This window comes from Triticum urartu, chromosome 3, assembly GCF_003073215.2.
Source record: "Triticum urartu cultivar G1812 chromosome 3, Tu2.1, whole genome shotgun sequence".
Taxonomy (NCBI): Eukaryota; Viridiplantae; Streptophyta; class Magnoliopsida; order Poales; family Poaceae; genus Triticum; species Triticum urartu.
This window is the reverse complement of record NC_053024.1, coordinates 72884500-72899291: the sequence shown is the minus strand read 5'-3', so window position 1 is coordinate 72899291 and position 14792 is coordinate 72884500.

Below are 14792 nucleotides of genomic sequence, written 5' to 3'. Positions count from 1 at the left end.
TCACCGGTCGCTATAGGTATCCCATTCCAGGCCTTGATGATATGCTTGATGAACTTAGTGGTGCCACCATATTTTCTAAAATCAATCTTAAAAGTGGTTACTATCGAATCCGCATACACGAGGGTGATGAATGGAAAACCGCTTTCAAAACAAAGTTTGGTTTGTATGAGTGGTTAGTCATGCCTATGGGTCTATCGGAAGCACTGGGTACTTTTATGCGTCTTATGAATCATGTCTTTCTCCCTTACAGCCGTGAGTTTGTTGTGGTCTACTTTGATGATATCCTTGTTTATATCAAATCTCTTCAAGATCATGTTACCCATGTGCGAACTGTTTTGCAACCTCTTCGAAAAGGGCATCTCTATGGTAACATGGAAAAGTGCCTTTTTGGCGTTGATAAGCTCGTTCTTGGGTTTTGTTATTTCCTCTAAGGGTGTTCATGTTGATGACTCTAAGATCAATGCTATTGAAACTTGGCCCCAACCAACCAATTTGCAACAAGTGCGTAGCTTCCTTGGTCTAGCCGGTTTCTATCGTAGATTTGTGAAGGACTTTAGCACCATTGCTTCACCTTTGCATGCTTTGAGCAAGAAAAATGCGCCTTTTGTTTGGGGACCATCCCAAGACACCACTTTCAATGAGCTTAAGAATTTGCTTACTCATGCTCCCGTGCTTGCATTACCCAACTTTGACAAACCCTTTGAGATTCATTGTGATGCTAGTGGTAATGGCATAGGAGGTGTGTTAATGCAAGAGAAGCGCCCCATAGCGTACTTTAGTGAGAAACTTTCCGGAGCGCAACTCAATTACCCCATCTATGACAAAGAGTTATATGCTTTAGTGCGAGTTTTGCATGAATGGGAACACTATCTTCGCCCTCATGGATTTATCATTCATACCGATCATGAAACGCTTAAATACCTTAAGGGTCAAACCAAGTTGAACAAGCTTCATGCTAAGTGGAGTGAATTCATTGAGTATTTTCCTCATGTCATCAAGTACATCAAAGTTAAAGAAAATGTTGTGGTGGCCGCTCTTTCCCGCATATGCATGCTTGTTACTCAACTTGAATTGGATGTCATTGGCTTTAAGCACATAAAAGACTTGTATGAGCATGATCCTACTTTTGCTATTCCTTATGCCAAATGTTTGAAGCATACCTCTTGGGACCGCTATTACATCAAAGATGGATATCTTATGAGAGCTAACAAGCTTTGCATCCCCGAGTCTTCCCTTCGTTTGTTGCTTTTGCAGGATTCTCATGGAGGAGGACTAATGGGACATTTTGGATGTGATAAGACTTATGCTACGCTCTCCAAGAACTATTATTGTCCCAAGATGTTTCGCGGCATCAACCACTTCACCAACCGATGCTCTACATGTCGCAAAGCTAAGTCTAAAGCTCAATCCCATGGCCTTTACATGCCTCTCCCAATTCCATACCAACCATGGGAAGATATTAGCATGGATTTTGTACTTGGATTGCCTAGAACTCGAAATGGAAAGGATTCAGTACTTGTTGTTGTGGACCGTTTCTCTAAGATGGCACATTTCATTCCTTGCAATAAGATAGACGATGCTTCACATGTTGCCAATATCTTTTGTAGGGAAATATTGCGTCTACATGGAGTGCCAAAGACTATTGTCTCAGACTGCGACATCAAGTTCCTAAGCTACTTTTGGAAGATCCTATGCGCCAAGCTCGGAATCAAGCTACTCTTCTCCACGGCTTACCATCCTCAAACCGATGGCCAAACGGAGGTGACCAACCGCACACTCTCCGCTCTACTTCGAGTGCTCATCAAGAAGAACATCAAGGAGTGGTAGGAGTGTCTACCTATCGCCGAGTTCGCCTACAACCGCGCAAGACACTCAACAACCAGCAAGTCCCCCTTCGAGGCCGTCTACGGATTCAACCCTTTGTCCCCATTGGACATTCTACCTCTACCACTACAAGAGCGCATCAATATGGATGCAAGTGCACGTGTGAACAATCTCAAGAAGGTGCATGAAGATACAAGGCAAACCATCAAGCGCCGAGTACAACGACTTGCGACCAAGCGCAACATCAACAAGAACCCCATGGTATTCAACATTGGAGATCTTGTGTGGCCACACCTTCGCAAGGACTGCTTCCCCCATGAACGCAAGTCCAAACTTTGACCACGAGCGGATGGACCCTTCAAGGTGCTTGAACGCTACAACAACATCACCTCAAGATCGACCTCCCGCACGACAAGTACTCCGTGAGTGACATCTTCAACGTCAAGGATCTCTTGCCCTACCATGGCGATGAGGATTTTGATCCGAGGTCCCATCTTCCCCAAGGGAGGGGAGACGATGCGGAGCATCCTACGGTCATCCCCATGGACCTACCATCGTCTCACGAAGTGCCAAGAGGACCCATGACTCAAGCTAGAGCTAGAGCTCTCAAGACCGAGGTGACTTCTCTCCTTAGTGATATTACATATGATCCTCTCGAGACATGGCTACTACCTAAGTCCGAGATGTTGTGCATGATTAGGTACCAAGAGGACCCTCCTGAAGATGCACGTGAAGATGGACAAGCCGCCAAGTCCACGGATGAAGAGGAACGACAAAAGAAGAAGAAGGCATCTCCAGGGCCCGGACATCCGGCCCCGAGCCCGGACATCCGGCCAATGGAGACATCAGCTACAGCAACCTCCCAGCCGCTGGACATCTACAGGCCCCGGACATCCGACCTCAGCCCGGACATCCGGCCCCGGCCCTGAAATCCGGCCTCTCGCCCGGATATCTGGACAAGCTGCAACAGAGAACAGAAGGAAACCCCCGCCAGCCCGGAAATCCGGCCCCTCCAGCCTGGACATCCAGCCTTCCACGAATGCCCGGACATCTTGCCCGACGCCCGGACGTCCGGCCTCCCTTGTCTGCGCACAGTGTAAGGGCCCGAGGCACGTGTACCCCTTCGCCCAGCTAGACTATATATACTCATCTCCTACCTACGTTTTAGGGTTAGCATTGGTTTAGCTCATACTTGAGATAGAGCTTTGCTCATCCACATCGGATTTACTCCACGCGAGAGACCGTAACCCCTCTTCGGAGAAGATCCCTTTGGATTCAAGACCTCCTTGTGGAGAAGACCATCAAGACCTCCTCACGGAGAAGACCCGTTACCTTTTGTATCGTCCTTAGTTGACCGTGGATCATGTGATCTCTTATGTACTCGAGGATCTAGCATATGTGTGACTATTTCTTGTTGGTTTAGTGATTCTCTCTTATTTCCCCTCGTGTTTACCCTCGTGTTCTTCGCGGGATCTGCTCCTTTCGTGAAAGATCGGCCCCTAGGGTTCCCACCCTACATCACAAATGTACACCAAGAAAGGTAAATACCATCTGTAAGATAGTACCCCTTTGTAAACTCATGCCCATTCACCGTGAAGTTGCAAGCAGGAGCATCACCACCGGCAAGTCTAGCAAACAAATGAGACCGTTGAAACACATTGATATCTTTGAGAGTACTCAAATACCAAAAAACAATGTCAAATCCATAAATCCTTGTATGCTACGGCCTCTAGCACAATTGTTGCATCACGAGACTTCCCACAATATTGCTCGTGCCATGCCTTCAGGCAGTTTTTCCAAGTCCAATGCATGCAATCAACGCTTCCTAGCATGCCAGGCCAATCTCACCTCTCGTTGGTTGCCATCAACTTTTTTGTGTCTTTCATGTTGGGTGCACGAAGATATACATGACCAAAGACGCGGATGATCACTTTGGCGAACCTACACACTGACTCAATTGTGGTATCTTCGCCAATGCGAAGATACTTGTCGGCATAGTTAGCCGGAATGCCATATGCAATTACCCGCATAGCTGCAGAGATTTTTTGATATGTGCTAAAACCCAACAAACACACGGCGTTTCTCCTTTGAGTAAAAAATCAAGAATTAACCTCGCAAGCTTGCACAATTTTTATGAAGAGGGATCGTCGCATTCGATACCATCTCCGGAAGAGGTTTGGCAGATAGGTAGGATTGTCCGCGAAGTAGTGCATCAACATCATGTTCCCGAGATGGTGGTTGGCGAAGGATGCAAAGACGGCCATCGCTTGGTCCTTGCCGTCTCTTGCAGTTTCGATCCTCGACCACTTTCATGGCTAGGACCGCCACCACCATCTGCTGCTGATGGAGCTCGAGCATCGATTCCACGTTCGACTCGTTGGACAAGGATGAATCCTCGAGAAAAAATTGCTCGCAAAGGCTTAAATCCATCTAAAAATGACATTCGAGCTCGCATCAACAAAAATTCACCCGCGATTGAGCTAAAGGGGGAGAAAAGGGGCTCACTGGTGCGGCGGCGACCGGGGCCTCACTCGGCGAATCCGGGGAGGGCGGCAACTCGTTGGCAGTCGATCCAGGGCGACGGCGACCGGGGGCTCACTCGGCAAATCCGGGGAGGGTGGCTACTCGTTGGCGGTCGATCCAAGGTGGCGGCGACCCGGGGGCGGCTCGGCTCGGCGGATCCGGGGCGTCGATGAGTGGACCCGGGTGTAGTGCGGCCCAGCGGCGCGATTCCACTGGGGGAAATGGCCGGAATCGCAGGCGGTGATAACCCACAAGTATAGGGGATCGCACAGTTTTTGAGGGTAGAGTATTCAACCCAAATTTATTGATTCGACACAAGGGGAGCCGAAGAATATTCTCAAGTATTAGCAGCTGAGTTATCAGTTCAACCACACCTGGAAACCTAATATCTGCAGCAAAGTATTTAGTAGCAAAGTAATATGATAGTAGTAGTGATGGTAGCAAAAGTAATAGTTTTGGTTTAATAGTGATTGTAACAATAGCAACGGAAAAGTAAATAAGCGAAGAACAATATGTGAAAAGCTCGTAGGCATTGGATCAGTGATGGATAATTATGTCGGATGTGATTCCTCATGCAATAGTTATAACATAGGGTGACACAGAACTAGCTCCAGTTCATCAATGTAACGTAGGCATGTATTCCGAATATAGTCATACGTGCTTATGGAAAAGAACTTGCATGACATCTTTTGTCCTACCCCTCCCGTGGTAGCGGGGTCCTATTGGAAACTAAGGGATATTAAGGCCTCCTTTTAATAGAGTACCGGACCAAAGCATTAACACATAGTGAATACATGAACTCCTTAAACTACGGTCATCACCGGTAAGTATCCCGATTATTGTCACTTCGGGGTTAACGGATCATAACACATAATAGGTGATTATAGACTAGCAAAATAGGATCAAGAACTCACATATATTCATGAAAACATAATAGGTTCAGATCTGAAATCATGGCACTTGGGCCCTACTGACAAGCATTAAGCATAGCGAAGTCATAGCAACATCAATCTCAGAACATAGTGGATACTAGGTATCAAACCCTGACAAAACTAACTCAATTACATGATAAATCTCATCCAACCCATCACCGTCCAGCAAGCTTACGATGGAATTACTCACGCACGGCGGTGAGAATCATGAAATTGGTGATGGAGGAAGGTTGATGATGACGATGGCGACGGATTCCCCTCTCCGGAGCCCCGAACGGACTCCAGATCAGCCCTCCCGAGAGAGATTAGGGCTTGGTGGCGGCTCCGATCATAAAACGCGATGAATCATTGTCTCTTATTTTTTTCTCCCCGAACACGAATATATAGAGTTGGAGTTGAGGTCGGAGGAGCACCAGGGGGCCCATGAGGCAGGGGGCGCGCCCAGGGGGTAGGCCCACCCCCACCCTCGTGGACAAGGTGTGTCCCCCTGGCCTTGATTCTTTCACCAATATTTTTTATATATTCCAAAAATAATCTCGGTTGATTTTCATGCCATTCCAAGAACTTTTATTTCTGCACAAAAATAACACCATGGCAATTCTGCTGAAAACAACGTCAGTCCGGGTTAGTTCCATTCAAATCATGCAAGTTAGAGTCCAAAACAAGGGCAAAAGTGTTTGGAAAAGTAGATACGATGGAGACGTATCAACTCCCCCAAGATTAAACCTTTGCTTGTCCTCAAGCAATTCAGTTGACAAACTGAAAGTGATAAAGAAAAACTTTTACAAACTCGGTTTGCTCTTGTTGTTGTAAATATGTAAAGCCAGCATTCAAGTTTTCAACAAAGATTATGAACTAACCATATTCACAATAACATTTAGGTCTCATGTTTACTCATATCAATGGCATAATCAACTAGCGAGCAATAATAATAAATCTCGGATGACAACACTTTCTCAAAGCAATCATAATATGATATAACAAGATGGTATCTCGCTGGCCCTTTCTGAGACCGCAAAACATAAATGCAGAGCACCCCTGAAGATCAAGGGCTGACTGGAAATTGTAATTCATGGTAAAAGAGATCCAGTCATACTCAATGTAAACTAATAATAATACATGCAAATGACATCAGTGCTCTCCAACTGGTGCTTTTTAATAAGAGGGTGATGACTCAACATAAAATTAAATGGATAGGCCCTTCGCAAAGGGAAGTAGGGATTTGTAGAGGTGCCAGAGCTCGGTTTTGAAATAGAGATGAATAATATTTTGAGTGGTAATACTTTCATTTTCAACATAACAAACGAGAGATCTTGATATCTTCCATGCTACACACATTATAGGCGGTTCCCAAGCAGAATGGTAAAGTTTATACTCCCCCACCAACAACAAGGATCAATCCATAGCTTGCCCGAAACAACGGGTGCCTCCAACTAACAACAATCCTGGGGGAGTTTTGTTTGCAATTATTTTGATTTGGTTTGAGCATGGGACTGGGCATCCCGGTGACCAGCCATTTTCTCGTGAGTGAGGAGCGGAGTCCACTCCTCTTGAGAATAACCCACCTAGCATGGAAGATACAGATAGCCCTAGTTGATACATGAGCTATTCGAGCATACAAAACAGAATTTTTATTTGAAGGTTTAGAGTTTGGCACATACAAATTTACTTGAAACGGCAGGTAGATACCGTATATAGGAAGGTATGGTGGACTCATATGGAACAACTTTTGGGGTTCATGGAATTGGATGCACAAGCAGTATTCCCGCTTAGTACAGGTGAAGGCTAGAAAGATACTGGGAAGCGCCCAGCTAGAGAGTGACAACAGTCATGAACATGCATTACAATTAATCAACACCGGATGCAAGCATGAGTAGGATATAAATCACCATGAACATAAATATCGTGGAGGCTATGTTGATTTTGTTTCAACTACATGCATGAACATGTGCCAAGCCAAGGCACTCGAATTGTTCAAAGGAGGATACCACCCTATTATACCACATCACAACCATTTTAATAGCATGTTGGCACGTAAGGTAAACCATTATAAACTCCTAGCAAATTAAGCATGGCATAAGCAACTATAATCTCTAATTGTCATTGCAAACATGTTTCATTCATAATAGGCTGAATCAGGAACGATGAACTAATCATATTTACAAAAACAAGAGAGGTCGAGTTCATACCAGCTTTTCTCATCTCAGTCAGTTCATCATATATCGTCATTATTGCCTTTCACTTGCACAACCGGATAGCGTGAATAATAATAATAATAGTGCATGTGCATTGGACTAAGCTGGAATCTGCAAGCATTCAATTCAAGGGAGAAGACAAGGTAATATGGGCTCTTTGTTAGATCAACAATAATGCATATGAGAGCCACTCAACATTTTCATGATGGTCTTCTCCTCTCGACCCCCAAAGAACAAGAAAAGAAATAAAAATATTTACACGGGAAAGCTCCCAACAAACAAAAGAAGAACAAGAAATCTTTTTGGGTTTTCTTTTTAATTACTACTACTACAGGCATGGAAAGTAAATTAGCTAAAATCTACAACTAATTTTTTTGGTTTTTCTATTAAGGTTTTCCAAACACACAAGAAGAAAGCTTAAAAAGAAAATAAACTAGCATGGATGGTACAATGAAAAAGTATGAGCACCGACAACTGGCATGAGTGTGTGAACATGAATGCAATGTCGGTGAGAGATATGTACTCCCCCAAGCTTAGGCTTTTGGCCTAAGTTGGTCTATGCCCATGGATCAAAGTTGTAGCTGGGGTCGTACTGAGATGCAACGGCAATTGCCTCATGAGCTGCAGCTTGGAGGCGAGCTGCCTCCGTTCTCCTCTCGTACTCGTTCGCCTCCTCCCTGGTTATAACAAATCTCCCTTTTGTCTGAAAATCAAAGAAAGCAGGAGTAGGGAGAGCAACATGGAAGGTGCACCATCTATCAAAGATTAGTTGGTACTGGAGGAACTGATCGTTCCTCTCAACAAACTGATGACAAACCATAGCATTATAATCCAGATAAGTAGGGGGCAACTCCATATCATACCCACGTATGGGTACCTCAAGAAAATTAGCTAAACAGGTTGCGTAAATTCCACCGAACAAATCTCCATTAATACTGTTATTATGCAACCTACGTGCAACAATAGCCCCCAAGTTATATTGTTTATCTCCTAATACAACACTCTTGAGAACACTAAGATCGGGAACACACATGTGACTTGCCTCATCCTTACCGTTAATGCATCTACCTATAAAGGGAGCAAAATAATATATGGCAGGAAAATGAATGCTCCCTATGATAGCTTGTGTTATTTCTCTAGATTCCCCCACAGTGATACTAGCAAGGAAGTCTTTAAATTCAGATTTGCGAGGTTCACTAACACTACCCCACTACGGGAGTTTACAAGCAGTATTAAAATCTTCTAAGTCCATGGTATAAGATTTATCATAAAGATCAAATAGGACATTGTGAGAATTACGCGAGGATGTAAACTTAAACCTTATCACAAAGGAATCAGTTAGGTGATAATATTGGGGGCACTTATCTGACACGAAGCCCTCAAGTTCAGCATTACGCACATACGCGTCAAATTCCCCCTTAATTCCTGCTTGGACCATAAAATCTTCTGACGGACATTCACAAGGCCGCACTTGAGCTTCTCTTGGTAGTTCATTGTCTGGCTCACGTATCGCGGGCCTGGGTCCTTGCTTCCTTGAGGAACCACCTTGGTACATTTTCCTAAACATATTTCTTCCTCTGAAAAATTTCTGAAATTTTTAGTGACTCAAAATAAAAGTGAACCAAACTCAACAAAACTGATAGCAACTACTCCTACAAGTGCCTAGAGGCTATATCATGCATTAAAACTACTTTTGACCACACAAATTTGACATGCAAGCTCAAGAATAGGGTGACCTAAGCAGCAAAAATTTGCAATAAATAAAGCACTAGAACAAAAACTAATTGGACCATTGGAGGAGTCACATACCGAAGAACAATCCCCCAAAGCAGTTTTGTGAGTGGAGCTTTGAGCAAGGAGATCGAAAATGGCAGCAAGATGATCTAGAACTCGGGTTTGAGCTGGTGGGTGATTTTTTCTGGAGGAAGACGAAGTGTGTGGGTGAAAGAATAAGTGGAGGGGACCCACGTGGGGTCCACGAGGCAGGGGGTGCGCCCTCCACCCTCGTGGGCACACGGTGGGTCCCCCTGGAGTGTTCTTAGTGCCAAAAATTCTTAAATATTCTGGAAAAAAATATATTTCATTTTCAGGGCATTTGGAGAACTTTTATTTTCGGGGTATTTTTTATTGCAAGGATAATTCAGAAAACAGACAAAAAATACTATTTTTTACTTTATTTAAGATAAATATCATAAAGTAAAAAGAGGGTACAAAAGGTTGTGCTTTCTAACTTCATCCATCTCATGCTCATCAAAAGGAATCCACTAACAAGGCTGATCAAGTCTTGTTAACAAGCTCATTCCGAATCGCATGAAACCGGAGAAATTTCGAATAACACTAGGTTACCTCAACGGGGATATGCACGTCCCCAAAAATAAGAATATCATATTTCTTCTTGACAGTAGGAAGATGAAATTCAAAACCTCCAATAGTAATCGTTGAATTTTTTCCAATAGAATTGATACTGTGGACTTGAGGTTGTTTCCTCGGAAAATGTACCATTAACATGAAAAGTGACATCGCCTTTGTTGCAATCAATAACAGCCCCTGCAGTATTCAAAAAGGGTCTTCCCAGAATAATGGACATACTACCGTCCTCAGGAATATCAAGAATAACAAAGTCTGTTAAAATAGTGATGTTTGCAACCACAACAGGAACATCCTCACAAATACCGACAGGTATAGCAGTTGATTTATCAGCCATTTGCAAAGATATTTCAGTAGGTGTCAACTTATTCAAATCAAGTCTACGATATAAAGAGAGAGGCATAACACTAACACCGGCTCTGTTGGGGATATGACTATTAGGTATGACCCGCCCAGGAGGGGCCGGGTCATCCCTATGGCGATTCATCTCCATGAAGCCCAAGAGCGTATTAACAATGGGCGGTTCATAGATAGGCTTAGTAGAGGGCCCAAACCTGAAGGTGGCTTAAGGCCCATGGATATAAACCTCCATGTATGTAAACTTGTATTGTAAGGTATGTAAGAAAGGTCACCGAGCCGGATACATTGTATGCGCCGGCCGGGACTCTGTAGGCCGCAGGGCGTCGACCTGTGTATATAAGGAGACGACCCAGTGGCGGCTTAGGAGAAGAAAAACAACAGATCGAGAGCCAGGTTAATCGTATTCGCTCCCTACTCATCGAAACCCTAGCAATACCACCTCAAACTGGATTAGGCTTTTACCTTCACCATAAGGGGTCGAACCAGTATAAACTCCTCTTGTCCTTTGTCCTGATTAACCCCTTTAAGGTAACCCCATTGAGATGGCTCCACAACTAAGTCCTCAGACTAGGACACCTACCGTGACAATTCCACGATAGTTGGCGCCCACCCTGGGGCTATCGCACGATGGCTTAAAGTTCTTAGAGGGCAACTTTGAATGGGTCAAGGGATATGCCATGGGCCAGATGACCAAGAGTCGCTGCGGTAAGCTCTACATCGACGACGCAGGCTAGGGCCCCGAGGCCGGCTCAATTGAGTACGGGTACCGGGTCCCATTCAGCGGAATTCACGTCTTCATCAGCAAGATCGATGAACCGGGCCGTGAGCCGGACATCTGCACCGACATCATCGAGACGGCTCAGCGTGCGAGACCCGCCCAGGTTTGGCCCACCATGAATCGCGCCTTCGTAGGATTTATCCATGGAGCGGAATCTGAGGATAGATCGACATCTGGTGGTGAGACCGTCGTTTACTCTGATGGTGAGTCATCCACCGGTGAGACCGAGTCATTGTATCAACTGCAAGACGGCCGGTGATACGTCTCCAACGTATCTATAATTTTTGATTGCTCCATGCTATATTATCTACTATTTTGGACTATATTGGGCTTTATTTTCCACTTTTATATTATTTTTGGGACTAACCTATTAACCAGAGGCCCAGCCCAGAATTGCTATTTTTTTTGCCTATTTCAGTGTTTCGAATAAACAGAATATCAAACGGAGTCCAAACGGAATAAAATCTTCGGAAACATGATTTTCTCACCGAACGTGATCCAGGAGACTTGGACCCTACTGCAAGGGATCAAAGAGGTGGTCACGAGGGTGGGGCGTGCCCCCTAGGGCGCGCCCCCTGCCTCGTGGGCCCCTCGGTGCTACACCGACGTACTCCTTCCTCCTATATATACACACGTACCCCCAAACGATTAGAACAGGAGCCAAAACCCTAATTCCACCACCGAAACTTTCTGTATCCACGAGATCCCATCTTGGGGCCTGTTCCGGAGCTCCGCCGGAAGAGGGCCATCATCACGAAGGGCTTCTACATCATCCTAGCCCTTCCGATGAAGTGTGAGTAATTTACCTCAGACCTTCGGGTCCATAGTTAGTAGCTAGATGGCTTCTTCTCTCTCTTTGAATCTCAATACAAAGTTCTCCCCCTCTCTTGTGGAGATCTATTCGATGTAATCTTCTTTTTGCGGTGTGTTTGTTGAGACCGATGAATTGTGGGTTTATGATCAAGTCTATCTATGAATAATATTGGAATATTCTCTGAATTCTTTTATGCATGATTGGTTATCTTTGCAAGTATCTTCGAATTATCCGTTTGGTTTGGACAACTAGATTGGTAGTTCTTGCCATGGGAGAAGTGCTTAGCTTTGGGTTCGATCTTGTGGTGTCCTTACCCAGTGACAGAAGGGGCAGCAAGGCACGTATTGTATCGTTTCCATTGAGGATAACAAGATGGGGTTTATTTCATATTGCATGAATTTATCTCTCTACATCATGTCATCTTGCTTAAGGCATTACTCTGTTTTTAACTTAATACTCTAGATGCATGCTGGGTAGCGGTTGATGAGTGGAGTAATAGTAGTAGATGCAGAATCGTTTTGATCTACTTGTCACGGACGTGATGCCTATATACATGATCATGCCTAGATATTCTCATAATTATGCACAATTCTATCAATTGCTCAACAGTAATTTGTTCACCCACCGTAGAATACTTCTGCTCTTGAGAGAAGCCACTAGTGAAACCTATGGCCCACGGGTCTATTCTCATCATATCAATCTCCATCACTTTTATATTGCTTTGCTATTTACTTTGCCTTTACTTTTTACTTTGCATCTTTATATCAAAAATACCAAAAATATTCTATCTATCAGATCTCCTCTCGTAAGTGACCGGGAAGGGCTTGACAACCCCTAATCGCGTTGGTTGTGAGTAGCTATCGCTTTGTGAAGGTACGAGGGACTTGAGCGTGGGCTCCTACTGGATTGATACCTTGGTTCTCAAAAACTGAGGGAAATACTTACGCTACTCTGCGGCATCATCCCTTCCTCTTCGGGGAAAATGAACGCAATCTCAAGACGTAGCAAGAAGGATTTATGGCGCCGTTGCTGGGGAGTCTACGCAAAAAGTCAACATACCAAGTACCCATCACAATCCCTATCTCTCGCATTACATTATTTTCCATTTGCCTCTCGTTTTCCTCTCCCCCCAATTCACCCTTGCCGTTTTATTCTCCCTCTCTCTCTCTCCATCCTCCCTCTCTGTTTGCCTTTTTGTTTGCTCGTGTGCTAGTTTGTTTGCTTGTCGTCATGGCTAGTCTCATATCTTCTCCATTGTCTCCCGAGAGTGAAGTTCTAAATTTTAAACAAAGGGAGGGAGAAAATCTAAAAGATGCTTGGTATAGAATTTGCAATGCTCAAAATAGATCTACCAGGAAACAATCTACCTTAGTTCTTCTTCGCAATTTTTATGTAGGTGTTAATCCTTGGTATAGATATATCCTCGATACCATTACCGGAGGGAACTTCTTGGGTAGCCATACTTTTGATTCTTATAATGCTATGATAGATTTATTTGGCTCACCACCTCTTTTGGTTAATGGAACCATGTTAACTTTGGAGCATGTTATGCAAAGACTTGAAATTATTGAAAATAAAGTTGCTACTATTGAATCAATTGAAAATCTAGATAAAAAGATCCACAATCAAATTACTCAATATGGATCTAAGGTAGGAATGACATTGGAAAATATTAAGGAAAAGGAACCCATAGTTAATGAGAAGATGAACTTAGATTCTACTAGAATTGATAAACTTGAGGGTATCATTGCAAATTTGGGAACCGCTTTTTCTTCCGTAAAGAATACTCCTAGTCCTACTACTAAAATTGCCAAGCTTATGTATGTTCCTAAAAATAAGGGTGAATCATCTAGTAAGGAAACTGCTGATCTTAAATCTATAAGTATTCATCCCAATCTTTTTTCTATCATTAAAGAACCATTTATTACAAATGAATTTTTCGATCTTGTGCCTAAAAGTTTGATAATTAATAAAGAGAAATAAATTCCTAAAGATGGTAGATGCCTAATTTAAGAATTATACCAAAGATGGCAATACCTAGATCTATTCTTGCTCGTTATGCCTAGCTAGGGGCGTTAAACGATAGCGCTTGTTGGGAGGCAACCCAATTTTATTTTTATTCCTTGCTTTTTTCTCCTGTTTAGTAATAAATAAATTATTTAGCCTGTGTTTTGGTTGTGTTTTTTGTGTTTAATTAGTGTTTGTGCCAAGTAGAACCGTTGGGAAGACTTGGGGAAAGTCTTGTTGAACTTGCTGTAAAAAACAGAAACTTTAGCGCTCACGAGAACTGCTGTCATTTTTATTTGAAGAGTTATATTTAGTTAATTCTTTTTGCAGATAATTAATAGATAAATTCCTCACGTCCAGAAATTTATTTTAGAATTTTTGGGGTTCCAGATCTTGCGCTAGCTACAGATTACTACAGACTGTTCTGTTTTTGACTGATTCTGTTTTTCGTGTGTTGTTTGCTTATTTTGATGATTCTATGGCTAGTAAAATAGTTTATAATCCCTAGAGAAGTTGGAATACAGTAGGTTTAACACCAATATAAATAAATAATGAGTTCATTATAGTACCTTGAATTGGTCTTTTGTTTTCTCTCGCTAACGGAGCTTACGAGTTTTCTATTTTTAGTTTTGTGTTGTAAAGTTTTCAAGTTTTGGGTGAATTCTTTTGATGGATCATGGAACAAGGAGTGGCAAGAGCCTAACCTTGGGGATGCCCATGGCACCCCCAAGATAATCCAAGGACACCAAAAAGTCAAAGCTTGGGGATGCCCCGGAAGTCATCCCCTCTTTCGTCCACTTCCATCGGTAATTTACTTGGAGCTATATTTTTATTCACCAACATGATATGTGTTTTGCTTGGAGCATCTTGTATTATTTGTGTCTTTGTTTGTTAGTATGCCACAATCATCCTTGCTGTACACACCTTTTGAGAGAGCCATACATGAATTAAATTTTAATAGAATGCTCTATGTGCTTCACTTATATCTTTTG